General features: G+C 32.5%; 1 pseudogene; it reads right to left on the bottom strand.

The window, feature by feature from the left end:
* Positions 1–11,540: 11,540 nt before the first annotated feature.
* LOC100925353 lies at positions 11,541–12,410 on the bottom strand (annotated as a pseudogene).
* Between the last annotated feature and the right edge of the window lie 1,216 nt (positions 12,411–13,626).

Genomic DNA, 13,626 nt, shown 5'->3' with positions numbered 1-13,626 from the left:
CTTTTTGTAGTGGCTAAAAACTGGAAAGTTAATGGATGTCCATCAATTGGAGAATGGCTAAATAAATTTTGGTATATGAATGTCATGGAATAGTATTGTTTCGTAAGAAATGACCAATAGGATGATTTCAGAGAGGCCTGGAGATACTTACATGAACTGATGGTAAGTGAAATGACCCTAACTAGGAGAACATTGTACACAGCAACAACAAGAATATACAAAGATCAATTCAAATAGAACTGGCTTTCTTCAACTAGTTCCAATTGTTCAGTAATGAAGAGAATCATGTACACCCAGAGAGAGAACTATGGGAAATGAGTGTGGACCACAACAGAGCATTTTCACTCTTTCTGTTATTGTTTGCTTGCATTTTTATTTTCCTTCTCAGGTTTTTTTCTTTCTTCCTAGATCCATTTTTTTCTTGTGCAGTAAGATAATTGTATAAATATGTATACATATATGGAATTTAACATATAATTTTACATATTTAACATATATTGGGCTACCTGCCATTTAGGGGAGGGAGTGGGGGAAAAGAGGGGAAAATTTGGAACAGAAGATTTTGCAAGGGTCAATGCTGAAAAAGTACCCATGCATATGTTTTGTAAATAAAAAACTATAAAAATAATAATAATAAAATAATGTATTAGAAGTGGTAGATAGAACAAGACAAGAAAAAGAAATAAAAGGAAAAGGCACAGATAATGACTATCACTTTTGTAGATAATATAATAATTTACTTATGGAGCTCTAGAAACTTAACTTAAAAGCTAGTTAAAATAACTAACAACTTCCACTAAGAGGCAGGATATAAAACAAAACCCCATAAATCACTAGCATTTCTACATATTTTCTTTTAAAAATCAGAAAAAAGAAAGAGAAAGAGAAATTTCATAAAAAATAATGAACAATGACATAAATCACACCCAGAAACTAATATGAACATAATTACAAAATCCTTTTCACACAAATAAATACACATCTAAATAATTGGAAAAATATTAACTGCTTCTAGGTAGGCTGAGCCAATATAATAAAAATGAAACTACAACCCAAATTAATTTCCTTATTTAGTATCATAGCAATAAAACTACCAATGAATTACTTTATAGAGGCAGAAAAAATAACAAATTTTTGAGGGAAAAAGTAAAAAATATCAAAGGAGTCAATGAAAAATAATGGGAAAGAAGGACACTTAGCAGTACAAGACCTCAAACTGCACAACAAAGTTATAAACATCAAAACATTTTGGTACTAGATAAGAAAGAATGAATTATCAATGGAACAAATTAAATATATAATATAAAGAAGTAAATAAGCACAAATTATGGCCTATGAATATGTTGGAATACTCCTCTGTTGTCAGAAATGATGAAGGGCAAGATTTCAAAATCTCTATTAACTGATACAAAGTAAAGTGACCAGAGGCAGAATGATAATCCAAATAGGAATACCAGTGTTATGAAGATAATCAACTTTAGAAGACTTAATAACTCTTAATACAATGACTCACCACAATTTCTAAGGACACCTGATGAAATATATCTTTCTACAGCCTCCCCTCAATTAGGACCACTGTTCGGTGCTCTCATGCATTTCCAAGCCCCTTCTGAAGTCATGCCAACATTAAATCTTTCCAAGGTAGAGTCAACTTTCTGGGAATGCATGAATAATTGCAATTAAAGATATTTCTAAAATCCAAGTACATACAATTTTATTTTTGTTCCATTCATTTTCTACTGCTCATTATGTGGTATAGTGGAAAGAGCACTCCAATATAGGGTGAGAGGAAATGGATTAAAATACTTTCTCATTAGTTAATGGGTGTGATCAGGATTTTACCCTCTATTTTTCTCTATACAAGAAGATTAGATTATCTCTAAAATCTTTTCCAGTTCTAAATCTACAAACCTACTCAATTCCAACCAATTTAATTCAACAAACATTAAGTTCCTAGTAGACAATTTACTTTAATATCCTCATTTGAACTCCCTTAACCATTCCTGTTTCCCATCAGAAAGCAGTAGCATTTGTCATCAAAATACTGTTAAAAGGTGTTTTAGCAATTCTGAGTTATTTTGAAGCTCCTTTATCAAATTACAGATTAATGACCTGCTAAATATTTTCTGCCTTTCCAGTGAAAGACACTGATTGCTATCAAGAAAATGTTAAGTAAAATAACTCAACACCATTAGTTTCCTGATAGTCTTTATTTAGTCAACTTTAAATTAGTCATCAACTATTATTTATTAAGTGCTTATTAAGTGCCATAAACACTGTGCTATTACCTGGTTTTAATCATTGAGTGGGTGTAGCTTCAGTCAAACTGAGCCTGTTGAAGGCCCAGTTTAAAAAAAACAAGGTTTCTCATTTCATGCAGAGCCATCTCTAGTTGTCTTGATCTATATCTTGCCACTGGACCCAGTGGTTCTGGAAGGGAAAGTGAGGCAAGTGACCTTGCACAGGTCACTCATTTAAATCCAATTCACTTGCATATCATGGCATCACCTCCCTGATGTTATGGTCCTTTTTGAGAATGAAGAACAAAACAACAATAAAATCATATAATCCAGAGGTAGGAGGAATTTGAGAGATTAAGTCACATGACTCCTGCTTAAATCACAAAATCCCAGTGTAACATGATCATGGCAAGTTATTACAAGGACATCATAAACAAGTGATCATTACCTCCGTGATTGAGAAGTTATCTTATAAAGTAGCCTATTTGATATTCAAATAATTCAAACATTAGGAGTGTTTTTCTTAAATTAAGTTAAAATCTCTCTCCTTATAAATTTTCCATCAGGACCAGTTTTACCTACTGTAGCCAAGCAGAATAAATTCCTGTTCAACATAGCAACTTGTTAAATACTTCAAAACCAATTAGTTAGTGTCTAAGGGAGAAATTAAACTTTGCTTCTTCTGAATCCAGGTCAAGCACTATCTATTACATCATTGCAAAGATTATTTCTTATGTATATTTATTCCCTTTGCCTTGAAAGGAAGCTATTATTTTTTTTATCAGATATGGATTGGTCAAGGTGGCTGTTGAGGCCCTTTCTAACTAAAATGCTGTGATTCTGGGATACACATTTTATAGAAAAGGAAATTAAATCCCTAAGAGATTAAATGAGGCAGTTGGGTAGTGCAGCAGATAGAGAACTGAATCTGGAGTCAGGAACACATTATTTTAAATCTAGTCTCAGACAAATACTAGATGTGTAAGCCTGAGAAAATCATTTAACTTCTTTCTGCTTCTGCCTCCTCTACTATAAAATAGGGATAACTGCATCTACCTCCCATTGTGAGAATCAATGAGAAAATAGTTGTAAAACTCTTTGCAAAACTTAAAGTTCTAGATACATACCAGATAGTGGTGATAGTAGCGGTAATAATAACAGTCATTGTGCCAAATCTTAAACAGATTTCAATTGTTGGGACTAGGTGAAAATCAGGTTTTCTTAGTCCCAGTCCTATATTCTGCCCATGCTATGAGAGAACCAAGGAATAAGGATACTTATTGAATCAGCATAGCTTCTCTAGTTTTTGTGCCCAAGATGGATAAATTGCTGCAGCTGACTTACAGGAGTCAGTGTTTGTTATATTTCAGGCACTATGTTAGCCACTGGGGATATAATTCCAAATAATAAAACAATCCTAGTTAGAATAAACTTTCATTCCATTGAAGGATGTAATTGACAAATAGGCTGATGTGGAATTACCTCCAGGATTTTCCCTAGACAAACTGGCTTTCTCTTACTTCATTACTACTCTGGCTCTTTATCTTGATATTGATTCTGTGGTAGAAAATTACAGCTTGAATTCTGATAATGAAAGCCAAAAAAAAAAAAAAAGTTCAAATCTAGGCTCATGATAACTATGGGAAGGATTTTTGGCACAAAAAAAGAAGACAGAATAGAGAAAGAACTCAGTAGGACCCTTTTAACATTCTTCTCAATTTAAAATAATACTTCAAATCACATTTTTGTGTAACAGCCAACAAAAGGAGGACATAAAATACTTAAATAATCATATCTTAGAAAAAGAAAGTGAATAAAGCTAAAATCCCCAGGACCAGATGGATTTACAAGTGATTTTAACAAACATTTAAGGAATATTAATCCCAATATCATGTAAAGTATTTGCAAAAATAAGTAATGTAGTGCTACCAAATTCATTTTCTGACACAAATGCTTTTGCCCCTGTGCCAAAATTCTGACTTTCCCAGGGTCACACAACTAGTAAGTGTTAAGTTTCTGAGTCCAGATTTGAACTCAGGTCCTCCTGACTTCAGGGCTAGTGCTCAAATGGCTTTTTTTTTTTAAATAATTGAATCAAGGAGAACAAAAATGGGGAAAGAAAACCATAAATCAATTTTATTAATGAATATTAGTGCAGAATTTAAAAATAAAATAATAGCAATGAGAAAATAGTAATAGATCACAAAGATCTTATATTATGACCAAGTGAGATTTAGATTAGTAATGCAGAATCAATGGAGTCTTTTTTAATATGATAAATTATATCAAGCAAGCATTATTTGAATTAGAAATAAATTTAAAGCCTTCTGAATGAAATCAGGAGCGAAATAAGGATGTCAACTTTACCATTAATAATTTAAATAATACTAGAATTCTTGCTATAGTGTAATATTCTCCTCTAAAATATAATATTCTCTGGGAGCAAGTTTCTTGGGGGGCTTGTGAAGGCAGCCTTGCTTTCAGTTCAGTGTAATCACCCCAAATGAAGCCAGGAGTTAGAGTCCAAATCCTTTATTGTCTCCTTCAAAGTCTTGTCTCTTTCCTCAGGCCCACTTAGCTTTCTTAGAGGCCTATCTCTCTCTTGGTTCCGAGAGCTCCTGCCACTAGTCCTTTGCCTCTGCCAGCTTCTGCCTCTAGCTTGCTCCAAATGTTTCCAAATCCAAAGATTTGTACTTCAGTCTCCAACCACAACAAAGGTGGAAGATGGAATGAATCTGTCTCATCCTCAGAAAGCTTCTAGTGGGCTTGTCCTTTCTGGCCCTGAGAGCTCCTCCCTTATATGTTCCACACTGAGTATACATCAATCATTATATCATTAGGACACCATTATTTGTCGTAGGATTAAATCAATGCTAAACTAGATTTAACCATTGTCTCCTCAATTCCACTTAGTACGTTGTTTCAAGTTCTGGCCCATAACATCTCCTTATAGAATCAGATCAAGCATACTGAACCATGCTAAATTAAATAACTATTGTCTCTATCAATTCCACTGACTTAGTATCTTGTAAGAATTCTAACACTATAGCAATCAGATAGGAAAAGAAAATTGAAAAATTTGAATAGGCAATGAGAAAACAAATCTATCACTTTTTTCAATATATTTCAGTATACTTAGAAAACTGGAGAATAAAAAACAACAACAACAAGCTGGTTCGAACACTGAACAACTTCAACACAGGTGCAGGAAATAAAATAAATCCACATCAATTATCTGCATTTATATGTACTACCAACAAATACTAGCAGCAAGAGATAGAAAGAGATATATATATCCATAGGACATATAAAATATTTGGGCATCTATCTGCCAAGACAAACCCAGATAATATATGAACACAATTACAAAATATGTTTAATACTAAAAAAGACAAATGTAAAAATTGCAGAAATACTAATTGCTCTTGGTTGTTTGAGCTAATATAATAAAAATGAACATTGTATCTAAGTTATTTTATTTACTCAGTGTCATACCAAACTACCAAAGAATTTTGTTATTATTGTATTTTATAATTTGAAAAAGTAATAGCAAAATTAATCTAAAAGAATAAAAGGCCAAGTATATCAACTAAATCGGGGAAAGAGGGAAGGAAGGGTTAGGAAAGAGATCTGACAGTTTTTTTTTAATAGCCTTTTATTTACAGGATATATAGTTGAGTAACTTTACAGCATTAACAATTGCCAAACCTCTTGTTCCAATTTTTCACCTCTTACCCCCCCACCCCCTCCCCTAGATGGCAGGATGACCAGTAGATGTTAAATATATTAAAATATAAATTAGATACACAATAAGTATACCTGACCAAAACGTTATTTTGCTGTAGAAAAAGAATCAGACTCTGAAATATTGTACAATTAGCTTGTGAAGGAAATCAAAAATGCAGGTGTGCATAAATATAGGGATTGGGAATTCAATGTAATGGTTTTTAGTCATCTCCCAGAGTTCTTTTTCTGGGCATAGCTAGTTCAGTAGGAAAGAGATCTGACAGTTTTTTGATATCAAACTATATTATAATGCACCAATCATTAAAATAATTGGTACTGACTAAGAAATAGAGAGGTGAATCAGGGGGATAGATCAGATATGCAACACACAGTTGTAAATGAACATAGTAATTTAAAATTTGAAAAATCCAATGATCCAAGTTTTTGAGGTAAGAACTTAGCATATGACAAAATGGAAAGCATTTTGAATGAAACAAAGTATAGAACCACACCATATACCAAAATAAAGTAAAAAATGGATAAATGATAAAAGTTGAGCCAATGACTCTATGAAACATCAAACATCAATTGAACAACTCAGGAAAAAAAATGAAAAAGTGGAAGAAAATATAAAATCCTTCATGGGAAAAAAAACAATTCCCCTGAAAAATAGATCCAGGAGAAACAAATCATTGACCTGCCCCAAAGTCATAATCAAAAGGAGAATCTGCATGGCATCTTTCAAGAAATTATCAAGGAAAACTGCCCTGATATCCTAGAACCAAATTGCAAAATAGACATTAAAAGAATCCACTGGTTACTTCACAAAAGAGATTTCAAAGTAAAAACTTCAAGGAACATTATAACCAAATTTCAAACTATCAGATCAAGGAAAAACAAATATAAGTGGCCAAAAAGAAACAATTTAAATATTAGGGAGTCATGAAGAGAATGACAGAGGACTTAGCAAATGAAACATTAAAAGACCAAAGATCATGAAAGATGATTTTTTGTAAGATAAAAGATCTAGCATTGCAATCAAGTATTGCCTATCCAGTGAAATTAAACATAATACTTCAAGGGAGAAAATTAATAAAATAGGAGGATTTAAAGATTCCATAAGGAAAATAACAGAATTAAATAAAACATTTGACTATCAATATCAAGATCCAAGAGAAGCATAAACAGGTAAAAAAGGGGGAAAATTATAAGGAATTCAGTGGAGCCAAAAATCCCTACATAGGAAAATGATACTTATAATTCTTATTAAGTATATCACTAATAGTACATCTAGAAGAAAGCTACATATATAGAAAGCATGGGAACAAGATGAATTAGAGGGAATTAAATAATACTAAAAATAAGAGGACAAAGAAAAGTGGTTATACAAGAAGGGAGAGGTAGAATGGGATAAATTGAAGATGAATTTCACATGAAGAGATGTGAAAGTCTTATTACAGTGGAGAAGAACATGGGAGGGTGAAAAATAAACATTATTTGAACCTTATTTTCATCTATATTGACTCAAATATACACAATTTGGATCAATAATAATCACAATCAGTTGAATATAGAAATCTATCTTACCCAACAGGGAAATGGGGGGGAGAGAATCAAGTAAAAAAGAGGTAAATTGTAAAAAGAGGTAGATAAGGGAAGGCAATTTAAAGGAGATGGTAGAAGGTAAGAAGGGAAAAGATAAAGGAAGAAATAGATTGATTGAAAACAGAAAGAAATATACCTTTCTCTCAGCTGCACATGACACCTATGCAAAAATAGGTGATGTGATAGGACATAAAAATTTCAAAATCATAAATGTTAGAAGACAAATATATTAAATTTATTCCTTTCAGATCATTCAACCAAATTACATTCAACAAATGGCAGTAGAAAAATAGATTAAAAATTAATTAGAAAGTAAACAATCTAATCCTAAAAAATAAGTGGATCAAAGCATAAGACATAAATACAACAATTTCATTAAAGAGGATGACAACAATGGGAAAGCATAACAAAATTTATGGGTTGTAGCCGAAGCAATACTTAGAATAAAAAATGTTTCTCTAAATTCCTGCATCAACAAAAGTGGGGGAGGGGGAAACAGTTCAAAAAATAGGTCATACTCCTAAAATAAAACCTTGAAATAAAACAAATTTTAAATCCCCATTGAGTATCAAGCTAAATATCCTGAAAAGAAAAGATGAGACTAATAAGATTAAAAGGAAAAAATATTGAGCTAATAAATAAATCTAGGGACTAATTTTATGAATAAAGCATAATAAAACAAGCACTTGGTTAATTTAAATTAAAAAAAAGATAGAAGGAAAGGAAACATCCAGTGTTAAAGCATTCATTAGGATATATTTTGCCCAATTATATGCTACTAAATTTAACAATCTGAGTGAAATCAATGAAAATTATAGAAATATAAATTACCTGGATTGACAGATCAAGAAATAGAAACCCTAAATGTCTATATGTGAGAAAGGGAAATTAAACAAGCCATGAACAAAGTCCCTAGGAAAAAATCCCTTGGGTTAGATGGGCTCATGAGTGAATTCTACCAAACAGTTAAAGAACAATTAATTCCAATACTATATAAACTATTTGAAAAAATAGGTGAAGAAGAAATCCTGACAACTTCTATTATGAAACAAATATGGTGCTAATACCTAAACCAGGAATAGCTAAAACAGAGAAAGAAAATTATAGATCAATTTCCCTAATGAATATTGATGCAAAAATTTTGAATAAAATACTAACAAAGAGATTATACCAATCTATCACAAGAATTATACACTATGACCAGAAGGGCTTTATACCAGAAATGCAACATTGGTTCAATATTAGAAAATCATTAATACAATTTACCATATCAATAAAAAATCAGTAGGTGCTGAACACACTTTTGACAAAATTCAACACTCATTCCTGTTAAAATATTAGAACTGATGGGAATAAAAGGAATTTTCCTTAAAATGGTATCTAAAACCATGAGCAAATATGTGTAATGGGAATTAGCTAGAAGACTTCCCAGTAAGATCGGGGGTAAATCAAGCATACCCATTATCATCCACTGTCATATAATATTAGAAATATTAATTCTAATAATAAGAGAAGAAAAAAAAAGTTGAAGGAATTAGACTAATCAATGAGGAAACAAAATGATGGCTCTTTGCAGATGGTATGATGGTATACTTAGAGAAATCTAGAGCATCAACTGAAAGTTTACTTGAAATAATAGACAACTTTCATAAAGTTGCAACATATTATTTAGTGTCACATCAATCAAACTACTAAAAAAATCTGATAGAGAGAAAAATAACAACAAAATTCATCTGAAAGAAGAAAAGATCAAGAATAAGAAGGGAATTAATGGGAAAAATACAAAGGAAAATGGTATAGCAATATCAGGTCTCAAACTGTGCTGGAAAGCAGTAATTGCTGGAAAACAAAACTGTGGTATTTGCTGAAAAATAGATTAATAAATAGTAGAACAAACTTGGTACACAGGACTCAGTCAATGAAAAAAAAGTAACCTAGTATTTGATAAACCCAAAGATCCAAGTTTGGGGGCTAAAAACTCACTATTCAACAAAAAGTTCTGAGAAAACTAGAAAACAATAGGACAAACTAGAAATAGAGAAATATCTCACACCATATGCTAAAATAAATTCAAAATGGTTTGCATGATTTAGACATTAAGGGGAGATACCATGAACAAATCAGAAGAGCAAGAAATAGCCTACAAATAATCTACTTGCCAGGTATAGGGGGAAGGAAAGAATTCATAACCAAATAAGGGATAGAGAGTATTATTAAAAATGCACTATAGATAATTTTGATTATATTAAATTTAAATGCTTCTGTACAAACTAAACCAATGCAAACAAGAACAAGAGGAAAGCAAAAATCTGCAAAGCAATCTTTATAGTAAGTGTCTCTGACAAAGGTCTCCTTTTTCAAATATATAGAGAACTGAGCCAAATTTGTAAGAATAAAAGCCATTCCCCAATTGATAAAAAGTCAAAGGATATGAACAGGAAGTTTTCAGATGAAGAAATCTAAGATATCCATAGACATAAGAAGAAGTGCTTTAAACCATTTTGATTAAAGAAATGCAAATTAAAACAGCTCTGAAATACCACATTACACATGTCAGATTGGCCCGAATGACAAAATAGAAAAGAAAGGATGCATGAAAAAATGGGACAGTAATGCAGTTGTGAGCTAATCCAACTATTCTGAGATCAAGTTGGAACTATGCCCTAAGAGCAACCAAACTATGCATACCTTTTGATCCAATAACACCACTACTAGATCTGTATCCCAAAAGATCATTATAAATGTGAAAAATATTTATAGCAGCACTTTTTATAGTGGCAAAATATTGGAAGTTTAGGGGATGTCCATCAGTTGGAGAATGGCTGACCAAGCAGTTGCATATGAATATAAGGGAATACTATTATGCAATAAGAAATTATGAACAGGCAGTTTCCATAAAAACTTGGAAAGACTTGTATGAACTGATGCAAAAGGCAATGATCAGAACAAGGAAAACATAGTACATAGCATCAACAACATTGTGTGATGACCTACAATTCACTCAGCTCTTCTCAGCAACATAATGATCCAAGACAAGTATAAAAGACTCACAAAGGGAAATACTACACACAACTAGATAAAGAACTGATGGATTTGGAATGCAGAGTGAACCTTTTTTTTTTTTTTGCTTACTTTATTCTTTCTCATTTTTTCTTTTTCTTTCTTTTTTTCTTTCACAAGTGTGACTAATATAAAAATGTATTTTACTTGAAATTTTGGAAGAGGGAAGAGGAGGAAGGGAAAGAGAGGAAACAATTAGGAACTCAAAAATCTCATTAAATGAATGCTAAATTTTTCCCAACATACAACTAGGGAAAAATAAAATACCATTTTAAAATAAAATAAAATAACTTAAAAATAAATGCAGAGTGAAACAAAATTTTTCTTACTTTATTCTTATTTTGTTTTGTTTGTATTTTCTTTTGCAATGAATCTAAAATAGAGATTTGTTTTGTATGACTTTGCAGGCACTACAATAAATATCAAATTGATGAGCTTCTCAAAAAACTGGGAGAGAGGCAGATAATTTGGAACTCACAATTGTTAAAATTTTTATATGTAATTTATGAATATTTAATGAAATAACAATACATTATGTCTGACATCTGTATAGATTAAACTTAAGCCACTCAGATGAGCAAATTTAATTTGGTTAGGGTGAGAAGCTTTAAAACTGTAAAACTTGAAAAATAAAAGAAATGGAAATCATTACAAAGTTCAAATTGCTACCTTCTAGCCAAAATCAAAAAATATCAGTGTCGAGAACAGTGTAGAAAAGGGATAGTCTTTAAAATGGACACTTTGCAGTCCACTAGTGTTATATGACCATTTGGGTAATCAAAATTGGGATTATCAAAAGGGTTTAATTCTTATAATTGAAATATTTACAATGGGAATCAAGGAGAAAAAAATGCAGCAAAATTTTGAATATCATGACAATATGGGGGAATGAAAGTTTTGTTTCACTATTTAAAAAAAAAATCAGGTCCTGGAGAACTTGCTGATGCTACTGTTGAACACAAAGGGGTGGAAGGTTGGAAAACATCCAGTGATAAAGGAAGAGATATGTAAATCCAGAGAGTAGATGTTTGAGAAGATTTATAAAGATGAAAAAAGATAGTACTGACTAAACAAAAACAGATAAAACTCTTCATAAGCATCATGACAATATTGGTGGATCCAAACTCAGGAGAAGTTCTAGGGGAGAAACAGGTGTTATAAATCCAAAAGACTTGATGGTGGTGCTTTTGCAAGATGAATATGATATAAAAATTGCTACATATTGTGAGTCCAAACCACACAGAATCATAAAGGATCTTCCATAACAAAATGTTCAAGGTATTAATGGCATAAATACTGAAAGTACAAATATCTGAGATCTAGTTATCTCTAAAACTTGCATTATTTTGGGATGTAAATATATTCATGGGGATAGCTCCCTCTATCAATAGAGTGAGAATCCAATGAAGGACAAAGGAAGAAATGATGCATTTTGGAGCTTTTTCTTTGAGTACTCCATACACAGGGCTGTATGAACTGAGAGTGATAGTTTGGAAACTCCCCAAAAGGCTTATGTTGCATATTGAAAGTTTTCAAAATAGTTTGAGCAAGTAGACTATTGTTTTACAAGCAACATCACCAAAGAAAAGTTTAATTCCCAAAAGTTTTACTGTCTGGGGGACTCCTTTAGTAAGAATTAACAAGGTTCTCATAAGGATTTTCCTTATGATGACAGATAAAACTGAACATGTAGAAATAAAGGAGAAGTGAATTTTTTAGGACTCCAATTATGACCTGGATGGCAAAGACAGCTCCAAATTTTTCTTCATTAGAAAACATTTCTTAAATACATTAGAATTTGCAAACACATCCAAAATGACCTGAAAAGAAATATAAAATTTGCATTATTACTTTCAAGTCTTTTCAAAATCTACAAGCTTCTCACCTTTCATATCATAGGATCATAGATTTAGGCCTTGCAGAAACTTTACTGGTTATCCAGTTCAACATAATTTATTTCAAATATAACTGAGTCCCAGAAGCGGTGAATTGTAAGTTCTGGGCTAACTCTCTCGAGGCCTCAGAATCAGCTGGAGTCAGGATAGGTAAAAGTCCTTGGTCTTTAGGGGGAGAAATGATGGGGATGGACAAAAATCTTTCTTCTCATTGTCCTCCTCCAAAGTGACTCTGGCTTGTCTTACTCCACACCCAGTCCCTCCTATGATTATCTGTATACACCAAAAGATCAAGCCGGCACAGAATAGTGAGAAGGGCCATTTTTCCAAGCATATGCTAATAGAGTATTGTCCAATAAGTAATTAGTCTTAAGTGCTTGGTTATCTGATTGCAGTGCACCTATTCAGAGTTTCAGACCTTTACATCTCCCACTTTCTTTTGTTTTAGAACACAGGTAGTCATGCCATCCCTGACTTCTCAAGGAGATGAGAACCCCAGAAAGGAGGTGATCACACCCTCCCTTACTTCTAAGGACAGGAGGTGAAAACACCAAAAAGGAGGTGATCATGTGCCCCTCCCCCTGACTTCTCAGGAAAGGAGGTGAAAGCACTAAAAAGAAGATGATCACACCCTACCTGACTTCTCAAGAAGAGAGATGAAAAACACCAAAGGGAAGTGGTGAGTAAAGCCAGATATTGTTAGCGTGTTTCTCAGCTGAAGGTTCTTACTAGAAACAGGTATGCACAAACCCATCAGCATGGGAGGTATTACACAAGCATATAGCAATAAAGTAGAGGCTATTATCCAAGTCATTATTAATCATAGAAATGCAAATGAAGACAACTCTGAGATACCACTACACACCTGTCAGATTGGCTAGAATGACAGAGAAAGATAATGCGGAATGCTAGAGGGGATGTGGGAAAACTGGGACACTGATACATTGTTGGTGGAATTGTGAATACATCCAGCTGTTCTGGAGAGCAGTTTGGAACTATGCTCAAAAAGTTATCAAACTGTGCATACCCTTTGATTCAGCAATATTACTACTGGGCTTATATCCCAAAGAGATTTTAAAGAAGAGAAATGGACATATATG

The sequence above is a fragment of the Sarcophilus harrisii genome, chromosome 4, assembly GCF_902635505.1.
Source record: "Sarcophilus harrisii chromosome 4, mSarHar1.11, whole genome shotgun sequence".
Taxonomy (NCBI): Eukaryota; Metazoa; Chordata; class Mammalia; order Dasyuromorphia; family Dasyuridae; genus Sarcophilus; species Sarcophilus harrisii.
The sequence above is the reverse complement of the archived record's forward strand: the minus strand, read 5'-3'. Positions and strand labels throughout refer to the sequence as shown.